Source organism: Marmota marmota, unplaced genomic scaffold (assembly GCF_001458135.2).
Source record: "Marmota marmota marmota unplaced genomic scaffold, marMar, whole genome shotgun sequence".
Classification (NCBI taxonomy): Eukaryota; Metazoa; Chordata; class Mammalia; order Rodentia; family Sciuridae; genus Marmota; species Marmota marmota.
The window spans coordinates 1,269,170-1,282,304 of record NW_026000168.1 but is presented as its reverse complement, the minus strand read 5'-3'; positions in this window follow the sequence as shown (position 1 = coordinate 1,282,304).

The following is a 13,135-nucleotide window of genomic DNA, read 5'->3' as shown; positions in this document are numbered from 1 at the left end:
CCACCCTCCCCACCCCCTCCCTCTAAGAGGATGAACATTAAGGGGCAGAGTCTCCCTGGGGTGACAGCTCTCAGCGAGGTGCCCTGCTCCACCATCTGCAATAGCAGGAATGGCGGTAAGAGGGCAGCGCTCTTCTCGATGGCCTTCCAGGGTTTCTGATCACAGCTGAACCCAAATCTTCGTAAAATCCAGCCCTTGAAGGCCACCTCCTCTGTTTCAGAAAGAGATATTCCTCCCTGAAATTGGAGTGACATCTCCATGGACAATCCTGGCAGCAAAGTCCTCCCCCACAGCTGACCAGCGGAGATCTGCCAGCCGCCGCCGGGCAGCCTGTGAACAGGGGGTGGACAGCCACCTGTCGGCCCTGGCAGCTGGAGCCTGGGGTGGGGGTGGCTCCAGAGAGTGGCCTCTGTGTGACCCACCAGGACAGATGAGGGTGGTGTTGGCGTTGAGTGTCCTCTGGGACCCGGTGTGCACAGCCCTGCGGTCATCTCCCTGCCTCCCTGCCCCGCGGGAACGTGCTCCGACAAGCCCTGGTGGTCAGTGCTGCTGAGCGGCTGGCTCCAGGACAAGTGACAGACGTTGTTAAGACAACACACCCTCCCAAAACGCGACCTCGAGTCTGAATGAAGCCCAGAATGTTCTGAGGGGAAGTACAGGCCAACAACACCCACACTGCCCACGACAGCTGCTGCCGGTGCCCCAGGATAGCTGGTGCCCGATGCCCGCTGCCAGCCCAGGAAGGAGGCGGGTTGGGTTGAGAGCAAGGTCGCCGTTACGCCTTCTCTGGGCCGGGCACAGGCTGGGCTGCCACAGGAGACGGACGGCACCTCAGGAGGCAGGGCAGTCACGCTACAGGAGGGACAGCCTCGGAGCTCTTCTCCTTGAGGTTTTGAAAGTTCACTTGCCCCTGAGTCTGGCTGTTTAGAGGCGCAGGTGGGGCTCACCTCCCACACGCTCTACCTAGGAGGACCCGAGGACCCGGGGACCCGGGGCGTTGGTGTAGTGAACACAGGGCAGAGCAGCCTTTCAGTGTGGCCCCCTCCACAGTGTGACTGTGGACTGCATTTGTGACACTGAGCGGCTCAACCGTGTGTGCGTCCTGCGCTTTGGGGGTCATTTGGCCATGGCCTCTCTGCTTTATGGGACAGGTCCCCTCCCTGTTGGCCCGCCCCCCCCAGCATCATCGCCACATCCTAAGCTGAAATTCCAGTGAGGTCATAGTGAATTACGCTGGAGGATTCTTAGGCAGGGTCCACCGGGCGCCCCGGCTGGTGTTAACAGTGTCCACAGCTCCTCCGAGGCCGCGGCTGGTCTTCCTTGGCTGGGATTTGCGCAGCTCACGTCATCGGCTGTTAGTATTGCGTGTCCCTCCCCCTGGGGAGCAGAGCTGCACCACTCTAGAAACACACTCCCGGTCCCCGGGGCTTTCTGAGCCTCTCAGAGCTGAGGGAACGGCAGGCTTTGGGTGGTCCAGGAGCAATGGAAAAGTGGGGTGAGGACGGTCTCTGGGCGTGGGAGCACCTGGGCTCTTTTCCTGCTCAGAATCCTAGCCTCGTCTTTGCAAAACACAGACTGGTTCCGTCACTCTTTCAGGTCCGACCCTCCCCAGCTCACTGTTACCCACAGGAGGAAGTCCAAATGTCCCATGTGCACGGCTCTGTGCTGCTGCTTCTCCCCACAGCCTCTCTCGTCCTTCCACACTATGTGTTCTGCTCGCCACAGACTCCACATCCCCAGGTTCTGCATCCCAGACCCAACCAACCTCAGATCAGAATATTCACAACACTTTCTTCTGTAATGAACACGTGCAGACGTGTCCCGAGTCACTATTCCCTGAACAGTGCAGTTGAACAAGCGTTCACCCAACGTCTACGTCGTACGGGGCGTTACCAATGACCTAGGGAGGGTTTGAAGTATGTGGGAGGATTGCCCGGGTCCTCTGCAGGTTTTGTAGTGTTTTAGGTGAGGACGTGAGCACCTGTCCTCTTAATGCCTCTCCGATACTGAGGGTGCCACACTGCTCATGCTGGGCATCCCCCTCTCCCAGCCTTTGCCCCTCTACCAGGAACACTGTCACCGCCCCTGCCCCCTGGTGGCACTCTGCCCAACATCACCTCCTCTGTGGGGCCTTCCTGAGCCGTCCCTTACACGTACCTGGTGTTCCCTTATGATCAACCACAGTGAAGTGGCACCCTAGACGGCGCTCTCCTCTAGGCAGAGGGAGAGCGTATTGGCCTTGCTGATCCCTGAGAGATGCTGGAACCCCGCGGTTCTGTGAATGCAGAAGGAGTGAAGGAAGTCTGCAGGTAGAGACAACATCCTAGACACCCATGCCCTCAGGCTCTGCGGGCTGGGCATCGGAGATTAACCGGGCCCCCATGGATTTCCTGCCAGGCGAATGCGAAGGTGTGATGGGATCTCTGGGTGTGCTTGGGCATCCTTTATGTGGGCGCTGGCGCATGGCATCCACCGCATTCCCAAAGGAATTCATGATGTAACCATGGCTCACAAATCACTGGCCTGGCTCAGTGTCCTCAAAAACCCAAGCCCCATCTTTTCTCTACCGCACGACAAAAAGCAACCAAAACCCAGCCAGGGGAAGGGGGCTCTGGACAGGAATGAGCAGGCAGGAGTGACAGGAAGGAGGAGGTGCGCGGGTGGCCTGGTGTCAGTTCCGGGACAGAGGCTGCCACACACAGCACCGGTGCTCGGAAGGCCAGGAGCTAAGCCCCCCGGCAATGCCAGCCCGGAGCTCAGCCATCACTCCATGTCCAGCGGGGAATTATCACGTCAGGGCCGGGCCGTGGGGGAGGCGAGGTAGGTTTTCTCTCTTCCTGTTGAGTCACTCCCCAAACAATGTCTCCATGATGTCCCAAGCACCAGCGGAAGCGACCTCAGGTTATGGGTACCTTGTTATCAGGCATCGGCAGCTAGATTGTAGCACCGCGCACAGAGGTGTTCGTCTTGTTCCTTTCTGGCTACATAAGTTCCCTCTCCATTTTCAACCAGGTGAGTTATTTACCACTGGCTTTCCTGAGCCGTGTCTGTGCAGTGTCCTTGGCAAAAGTGAATATGTGCTTCTTCCTGTAGCTCCACGATGATGAGTTAATCCACCAGCGTGGTCTCTGAAACCCCAGTCCTTGAACAAAAGGCAGAGCAGGATGGGAAGGATCAGTTGGCACCGTCATTATGTAAATGGATGCGAAGGCGCAGACTGCAAATGCTCACTCCTCCTTCCTGGAAATGGCAAGCGGAAGCCCTGTAGCTGGCGTGCGCCCTTGTAATGGTGCAGTGAGACGGAATGGCTGTGAGGACACTTCAGGAGGGTCGATGACCCTCACGGTCATCTCAGTGGGCACTCAAAGGTGGCCAGCCTTCCTAAACGTCTGTGCACCTGCAACTCAAGAGAGGATTTTGGTGGATCAGGGAAACCTAGCATGAGTTGAAGTGGGCGAGTTACAGCAGCCATCCTTTCTGGCCAGCCCGTGTCTAACGACGGCTTTGTGCGCAGTGCCACCTCTTATTGAGCACAGACTGTGTCCTCTTTGCACATACTAGCTCCTTGGACTCTTTCATCCCTCTAAGGTCACCTCTACTGTTGTTCCCTCTTTACAGACAGAGAATCGGAGACAGACACCAAGTCCCTAAGAAGGTCACAAAGTAAGTGCTTGAGTCAAGGTATGGAAACCTGTCTGCCTGACTTTCTTGCCAGAGCTGTGCAGGTGTGACACATGTTTGCATCACCAAAGCCGTCATTCACCAACTCATCCGTCCACTCAGCAATACTTACTGAGCACCTGCTGTAAAGCAGTTGCTGAGTGCAGGAATACAGCGGAAGCTGAGCCGACATTACTTGTCCTCTAGAGTGAACATGCTAGAAATAACCAAAAGAAAACCACATTTTTAAAATGCAAACATCAGCAGGAGAATCTTTCTTGCTATCAAAGTCCTCACCATCAGAGTGACTGTTTTTTGTAAGGTACCAGGGGCACTTGACCACTGAGCCACGTTCCCCCCAGCACTCCTTATTTTTCATTCTGAGACAGAGTCTCACTAAGTTGCTCAGGGCCTTGCTAAGTTGCTGAGGCTAGCCTTGAGCTTGTGATCCTCCTGCCTCAGCCTCCTGAGCCCCTGGGATGACAGGCGTGGCAGTCACCCTCTTCACGGAAGCCATCAGGTTTGTGGGTGCTGCTCTGGGCACCGTTGACCTCCAGCATCCTTTGAGGCCAGCCTGGTGCTCAGCCTGAATAGAGAAACTTCGGCTCACAGAGCTGAGGTCACATTTCCTCCCTCACCTGCTCTGTCAGAGTGGCGTTTAAATCCAGGACGACCTGGTGCCAAAGTCTCATACTTTAATAACAACATCACCCGAGGATGCTAAGCCCACTCTGAAGAAGTGTCACCCAAGTACTTGTTAAGGGGCACTCTAAGCACAATAGGGGCAGAAGGCTCAGTGGATAAGAAGTTCTGTTCCTCGGAGGGCTTTGTCTCTGGGGGGCGGGTGCCCGGCATCATACACACAGACTCATGTGGGCAGCCCGTGTACTTCCTGCAGATCGATTACTCATTTTTCAGAGAGGAAACTGAGGCTCAGAGGGGGGGAATAACTGACCCCAGGTCCCCACACGAGCTGCGGTCTCTTAGCCCACATCTACCTGACTCGAGCATTCCCAGTGCAATGCTGGTTTCCAGAAGACACCCAGATGGACCGTCCACACAGCAATCCCCACATTACCTGCCTGAAGGGACGGGCTGCTGGGTCTGACCCATCTCGACAAGGACCTCAGGACTTCCCGTCCCCAGGACCCACGTGACAAGGTCTCTCTTTGGGTCTTGTTTTGGTTTTGTACTGGGGAGAGAGCCCAGGGGTGCTCTACCACTGAGCCACACCCCCGGCCCTTGTCATGATCTGTTATTTTGTGACAGGGTCATGTTAAGCTGCCCAGGCTGGCCTTGAACTGGCGATCCTCCTGTCTCCGCCTCCTAAGGTAGGCGGGATTATAGGCGTGCGACACCCACACCTGATTTACTTTTTTTTCCCCCCTATTTTTAAAATACTCTTGGCTTTCCTCCTGCTTGACAGAAGGATGTGTGTGTTCAGGAGATGGAGCAATAAGAAGAAAGACTCAAGCTACAGATGAGGGGCTGTGGACGACGCAGGAGGTCTGGCTGGACCTGAAGTCTCTGGGCGCTGGCTTCCTGCGGTCCCCTTTATCTGCTGGTAACAGCTCACGCCTGAGGGGCGCGGGGCAGGCAAGGCACTTCCAAGGGGAAGGGGAGCCTCCAGTGGAGTTGGGTCCTTTAGCCTCCCATGGTGAAGGGCGGGATCCCACCATCGGGCTTTCCCTGGAACGTGGCTGGGCTGCAGATCCCGGTGGAGACCGGGAGGCTGGGATGGCAGGAGCGCTGGCACTGCCATGAGAATGGGTCACTTATGAAGCTTCTCCTAACGCCGGTTCTTTCTTTCATCACCTCTGCTACCATTCGAAGTGGAATCCCCTCCAAAGTTCCCTGGAAGCTGAATCCTCATGGTGGTGTATTAAGAGGCCTTTGGGGAAGCGATAGGTCCTCAGGGATGGAGAAAGGCCCTGACGAAAGGGGCTTCGGAGGAAGCTCCTCGGCCTCCCACCTTTGCCAGGTAGGGAGGCAGCCTCAGGCCGCCATCTTGGAACCAGAGGGTAGCCCCCACCCAGCGCTGAAGCCGGAGCCTGGTCTTGACTCCCAGCCCTCAGAGCTTCAGAAACAGATCCTGTTCTCCACACGCCTCCCAGGAGCTCACCAAGAGAACCCACCGACCTTTCACCTATTCACAAACGAGGCATCTTTATGCCCTTTTAGCGGACGGGGAGATGGGGTTCAGGCACAAAACTTTGCCAGTGCCCTGTGGCTAGCATGAGGTGGACCTGGGATCCACGTCAAGCATGAGACTCTAAGCCCAGGGCGTCCTCTCTTCAGTGGCCAAAGAGAAGCGCCAGTGTGTTCTGGGGCAGCACGTTCCTCTCGGGCCACACGGAAGACACTGACCCCAAGAGGCGCAGAGTCAGAAGTAGCGCTCCCTCACGTACATTTCTCCTGTCCAGAGACTTGTCTGGCCGACCTGGATCAGACACAGCCCTCTCTCTTCTGCAGGGACTTTGCTCTTCTGTCCACGTGGCTTTCTTCATTAGCAACACGCACCCAGGGTGCATCAGGTCTGCTTCCTGGAAATCCTGACGGACCCGTGAACTGCCCAGTCTTCTGTAAAATCAGACCACAACATGAATACAATCCAGCTTGGATCAATGACTAAGGGGTGACCAAGTGTGATCTTCAAGGAGTCACAAAGGCAGAAGTTCCTGGGGCCCACAAAGGCCGCACTATGGCCCCTGGGTGTTAAAAAGATCAACCATAGCGACGACGTGTCCGTCAGGGTCCGCGTACGTCACACCTGGCAAATGAACAATGGTGCATGCAGAACAGATGGCACTATTTAAGATCTATGGTGAGGGGCAGACTGGAATTGTGTTGACTTCACGCAGTCGAAAAGGATGAGCCGCAGAGTGGAAAGATATTCAGTCCACGCGGGGGATATTAAAGTCATATCTCAAAGCGGAAACGAGATAAAGGCAATCATCGAGTTGTGCTTTGGCAGACGTCCTCTTGCTGAGTTTTGGTGCCACGGGCGATTCTCTCCCGGATCCTTTCATCTTCGTTTGCGTCGACACATGCAAGGTCAACATTTGTGCAATTCTGCCGCCGAGCAATTGAAGAACCACTTCACCCCCTGAAAACCGGGATAGGGGGTTTTTGTTGTTGTTTTATTTCTATGGTGTTATCAGGTAGAGCCATTCATTTATTTTGAATGAAAGAAAACACAAGTATTTTAAGTCAAAAGGGAAGTTTTTGAATCATGCAACTCAAGAGACAAAGGCTACCTAACTTCAGGCACGGCTTGCTCAGGGCTCAACGGGCCCAGGGCCTGCTTCTCTTGCACCTGGCCTAGCCGTCCTCCCTGAGTTACTTTCCTTCTCGGCCTGTGTGGGATGGTAAGATGGTGGCAGCAGTTCCAAATCCAGAGGAAAAGAAAGATCAGACTCTTAGCATTCACCGGACCAGCCCACCCCGATTGCTGTGGTCAGTGCTCCATGGCTGAGGCTGAAGGAAAACCTGGATCCCTCAAAGACAAGTCAGGGAAACTAGGAGCCGTCAATAAAGACAGCAGTGCAAACCCTCAACGTTTCCAAGAACTCCCAGCCCCACGACCAGGGCCTCCAGCCGTGGACCCTGGACACATGTGAGAGCATTTGTAAGGACCCGGGTTCAATCCTTAGCACCACATAAAAATGAAACAAATAAAAGACTGCTGTCCATCTACAACAACAACAACAAAATTTTTAAATAAAAAAAAAAAAGAGCATTCTTAGTTCTATGGACCTAATCTCCTTTCCCTGAGTGACTTACATTCTGAATAGAATTGGGGGAAATCAGCACATCACACAGTAGTGAATGCCGTGTGTCACCCAAGTGGGTGTGTATTTACCGAGACCCTTTGTGCATCCTTGGTGACCCCGTGGAAATGAGTGGGGAGGGAAGGGCCGCTGGTGTTTGTGAGGACCTGGTGACGCTGCTGAACAGCTGAGGGCTCATCCTCGCTGTAGAGACCCGTCAGGGGCCTGGTGGCCCCAGGTCGTGGAGCTGCGGCTCAGGGACAGCCTGGGCAAGGATTCCAGTCACTCCTGGGTGTGCAGGACTCTTTGGGAAGTACCGTGTCCTACTTTGGGACAGTCATTTCAACTACTATTTCGCAGCAAGGGCATCTTAGGATGTTTTTAGAGAGAATCAAGGACCAGGCTTCCAGAGGTTTAAATTCTGAAATATTCGCTGTGTCTTGGCTTTGTTTCCCGATTCACTAGGAAGGGACAGACATTCCTCTACCAGTCCCAGCTGGGGAGGCCCTGGGGTGCGGGGTGAGGCGGTGGGAAGTGGTGCCCGAGGGGCACAGGGAGCCGCTTGGCAGTGGCAGGATGTGCATGAAGCCGCGGTCTCCTCCTGGAGCTGGGCCTCCGCGAGCCCCAGGCCTCTGCTCTGGAGCCTGGGACCTGAGGACTCACCACAGGAAGCAGGCGCAGCTGACTGTCACCTGCGTGGCCCTGTGGGAAGCTGGCTGGTGTGGAGAGGAAGTGGTGTGAACGGCAGGAAGCATCATCGTGGGGCGGGTAATGAGCCGGGGACTTCCCTGCACTTGGACAGAAGCAGGTCAGGAGACTGCCTTCACTCCCCAACAACATGCCCATGTTCCCGTCCCGTGCTGCAGAGACCCTGAGCTGCAGGGGCTGATTCAGGTGCTGTCAGGTGAGGAGCTCGGGCCACCGGAAAGCTTTCTGCAAGGTGGCAGGACTGTCGGAAGGAGGGCACAAGTCCCAGAGCTTTTGGGGTCAGCCACGCGTACTTGTCAGGGTCAAGGTAATGTAGGCAGATCCCAAACCAAGAAACAGGGTTTATTTCTTGCTACTGAAGAGAAACTGAAAAGAAGAGTTTGCACAGACTGTATGAAAGCATAAAATATGCAAGACGGCAGCTATCGGCAGACCTAGAATGCAGACACACAGTCGTCTTCAAGGTAGTAGGAGCCCTGTTGAACAGAGGAACAAGAAACGGTGAAAATGATTCTCATAATTTTAGTAATGACTTAATATAGTGAAACATGGTTTCATCATGTAATCCGTATAAAATCATTCGTGAATATGTACATTATTATTATTATTATTATTATTATTATGCCAACCAATTTCCAAAGTAGAGAGTGTACTTAACACAGAGCACCTCCCAGTGTAGATGAGCCACGTTTCAAGCACTTAGGGACAGTGGCTATTGCGCCTGACTATGCCCACCTAGGGGGTGAAAGCACACAATTATTGTCTTCATTTCAAATATTAAAATCTTCCTTAGTATCAGAACAGAAAGATGTTCAAAATAAGATGTCTTTTAAACTAAGTTGCAGATAGCACTGAATTTTTGCTTTTGAGGGATGTGTGGATCTTTGCATTGATAAAGGTTGGGAGTTACGTGTCCAAATGGAGACAGTGGTTGCCTCTGAGAAGCTGATTCTTTCTTTTCATTTCAGATCTTCATTTCCTGCACATTCCCTTTTTCCTACAATGAACATGTGACATTTGTAGAACAGAGAAGTAGTAGATACAGTATTTCTTATCAAAGAATCTGAAGCAAACATGACAAATGTTGGCCTCTCTTAGTGCTGAATGACGGATTCGTTTACCTAATACAGAAATTAAAATGTTTTAAAAATCAGTTCATGTTCATTGGAGATGAATTCAGAAAGGTAAAGAAAAATGCAGAATGTCAGTGACTTTGTTGTACATATCTGGTTATTTTTAAGTAAAGATGAAACCGTGAAAGGTTTCATTTTTCCTTATTCTCTCCCATTTCCTGGACGTGGCACTACCCACAGAGAGGAAGTCCTGGTAAGAGCTCCCTGGTGGACAGGAGCCTGCGGAGTTGGCTCCTAGACCAGCTGCAGGACAGGATTTTCGGCCTGCACCATCCTGTTCTGCAACATTCCTCAGCATAACTGCAGGGGTGGGGGGGGGAATGCTTTGTGTTCTTCCAGTGTCTTTAGCATTTGTAGTTTTCTAAGCATCTATAAGATGGGGCAAAAAGATATACGAACCTTAAATATTTTAATATCTTAAAGCTTGTGGAATAATATCTGGCACATAGTAAACTGTGTGTGTTTGAAAAATACTCACATTTCTTCAAAAAGGAGTGGAATCTTCGTAACTTGGACTCAACTTCTTATAACACTGGGTAGCCTAAGGCGCCACTGTTTGACCTGTTGAAGAAGCGACCGAGCACCATCCAGGAGGTTGTCAATCATCACCTCGGCCAGTTCATGGGGATGTTTGCTTCAGACTAAAGATTAAGGGACTCCGTCTCCCACTGTGGCTGTCTGGACATCTCATCCAAACCATCACTAGCCGTTCCCAAGGCAGGTCCAGGGCCCTCCTGTTCTGCTGAACATCTGGGAAGAAGGACGAGGTTCGCTCCAGCTAAAGTTTGGGAAATTCTTGATGAAACATGGATTGAGATCTGTGTGTGCAGGTGTTCAACGTGCTGATGTGCACTGGGGTCTCCAAGGACGGACGTAAGGTGAACGTTTCCTGTCTTTACTCAGACACCTAGGTCACTGGTGCTGTGTCCACGATGCTTTGGGAAATACCAGTTTCTACCTTGGGACAGTAATTTCAATTGCACGATTCTTAGAAGCGGAGAGTTCGTGTTGTTTGAAGACCTGGTGTCTTAATGCTTCTACAGAGTCTTTCAGTCCACGGGTTTCATGCTGGTGTTTGGAAAATCCTTCCCAGTGGTTCCTCCGTAGGCAGAGAGTGGGTTTTCTATTCTCAGGTGGCATGTGAGCCTTCTTACCCGAGTTTGGGATTCATGGTGTCAAATTCCCCCAGCAAGAGACATAGCTAAAGGTGAGGCACACCTGTCAGAGCCCCAGCACGTTTCCAGAAAACTGGTACCTGCATTAGTGTTCAATACTGTGTAGCAAGTGACCCACTTAATAGCATCCAGCAACACCTTTCATTATCTCACAGTTTCTTTGTGTCAAAATCAGAGCATGGCTTAACTGAATTCTCTGCTTTTGTGCAATCCAGGTACTGGTTATGGCCGAGGTCTCATTAGGTTGTTGCCAGTTTAGCCATTTACCCTTATCCATGGTCTCATTTACCTGTGGTCAACTGTGGCCTGCAAATATTCAGTGGAAACTTCTAGAATTAAACAATGAAGTTTTCATTGTGTGTTGGTCTGAGTAGTGTGATGAAATCTTCCACCATCCTTTTCCGTCTTTCCCAAGACGTGAATCATCCCGTTGCCTGGAGTATCCACGCTGTATATGCTACCTGCCTGTTGGTATACTAATAACCACCTCAGTTGTCAGATCCACTGTCATGGTATCCCACTACTTGGTTTGGGTAATATTTATTTTACTTGATAATATTTCAAAATCACAAGAGTAATAGGGCTGACAATTTTACTGCAGTAGATGGTTATAATTGTTCCAGTTGATTCTTAGCTATTGTTAATCTCTTAGTGTGCCTTCGGTTAAACTTTCTCATAGGCTTGCGTATAGGAAAATCATAGCAAATAGATGTTGGTGCTGTCCACGGTTGCAGGCGTCCACTGGGGTCTTGGAACATATCCTGCACTAAGCAGGGACTCTTGGGTCCCCTCCTTGCTGTAGAATCATGGCAGTGTGCTGCTTCACAGCCAGCTGGAGATGTCTCCATTCGATGACAGATTCTTACACAATGAAGTGAGATCACAGGAGTGAAACCCTGTGACGCTCTGCATTCCCTTGGTTAGAAGCAAGTCACGGGCCTGGATTTGCTCAGAGAGAGGCGATTGCATGAGCTGTGGGTCCCTGGGTCTCCTGGGGGGTGTCTGCCGCAGTTCACTTTCTAAAATCCTGGATGGCACGCTGTTTCTTTGGAGAATTGAACTCTGCTCAGTCCACTTATTTCTCTATATAGCTCACATCAACTGATTAGATGCAGTTTTTATTTAAATTTCTTTCTGAACTCCCTCATCTCTTCGGCTGGATTCTAAAGGTAACGGCGAGGATAGCATCTCTAGGTCTTCAGAGATGTCCAGGAGGAGGCTGGATGTCCAGGAGGAGCTCAGAGGAGGCTCTCAGGAGCAGGTTGCACACATGGGCAGAGCTCTGGCCTTGGGTCCAGCTGGTGCCTGGATCACTCTGAACCTCAGTGTCTTTGACTATAAAATGGGGCTAATGGCACGTCCTGGAGAACCTTGTGGAAGGGCCCCTTGGGCCCTGCTGGGCTCTTGCTGTAAACCCTCAGTGGCTCCCTGTGCCCTGAGTGACCCCTTTGTCTCCAGGCCCTATAGGATGTCCTTGCCTTCTCTCCTGCCCTCTCTCCGGCTCCTCCTCCCCGGTGCCTTTGCACCTGCTGCTCCTCAGGCAGAATACTCTTGTCCAGTTCCCCTGCCAGTGTCTCCTCCTCATCACGAGGGACTCAACCCCAGGTCCACAGCTCTAAGACATCCACCACTGCTTGTGACCTTCATTACCCGGATTTACCTTCCGTGGGATTATGGCCACGTTCCAATGCTTCAAACACGTTTTGCATAGGATCACAGCTGGCTTCTCCTGGCCAGGGTGCCAGCTTACAGAGTCAGGGACTGTGGCCCGTTTCCCTTGGTATCCTCGATCCCTAGCAGAGTACCCGGCATGCTTGTGGGGTGAAATGGTGTGATCGTGGGCACCCACTGCTCACATTGTGTATCCTATAATAAGCACAGTTCTTCACACACAGTTTAACACAGACAGGCATATAAACAAAGGGTAGTATGATCTCAGCAGCTTGGGAGGCTGAGGCATGAGGATCACAGGTTCAAAGCCAGCCTCAGCAACGGCGAGACCCTAAGCAACTCAGTGAGATTCTGTCTCTAAATAAAATACAAAATAGGACTGGGAGGTGGCTACGTGGCTGAGTGGCCCCGAGTTCAATCTCTGGCATCCCCAATCCGCCCCCCCCCCGCAAAAAACCAGTCATAGAGTTATATGCAGGGTAAGTAAAATTGGGGTTCTAGCCAGAACTCTGAATCCTTTCTCCTTAGTCACTTGACTTTTCTTGTTTGTTAGCAGTAGGTTCTTACAGGAAAGGGAGATTCCTGGCAGACAGGGTGTAATGTATTGCTTGGCTCACAGTAAGAGTAAACTGAATTGAAATAATAGCAAAGTCTAATGATAACGCTATTGGAAATTCATGAGGCAAGAAAGAAACAAGGAGACGTCTCCATTAAATCAGCTGTATCTAAATAATTCTTATCAGTGAGAATTCATTTTAATTACCATAGATTAATCTATAATTGCAGCACTAATTTTTTGAAATAAATCGAAACCCTTATTTGGGATATTTAGAAAAAATAGTTTAAAATAATCGTTTTATTTTACTTCCCCAAAGGATTGGGACAGCTGGTTTCCACTGTCGTGTGCAATTTTAAGAAGTGAAGAATGGAAAAATGACTATTTTTTGAAAACACATTTGCCAGGGGGTTTGAAAACAACTTCTGCTGAGATCAGGTGGGGGGCTCAAGGGGAGGGGGG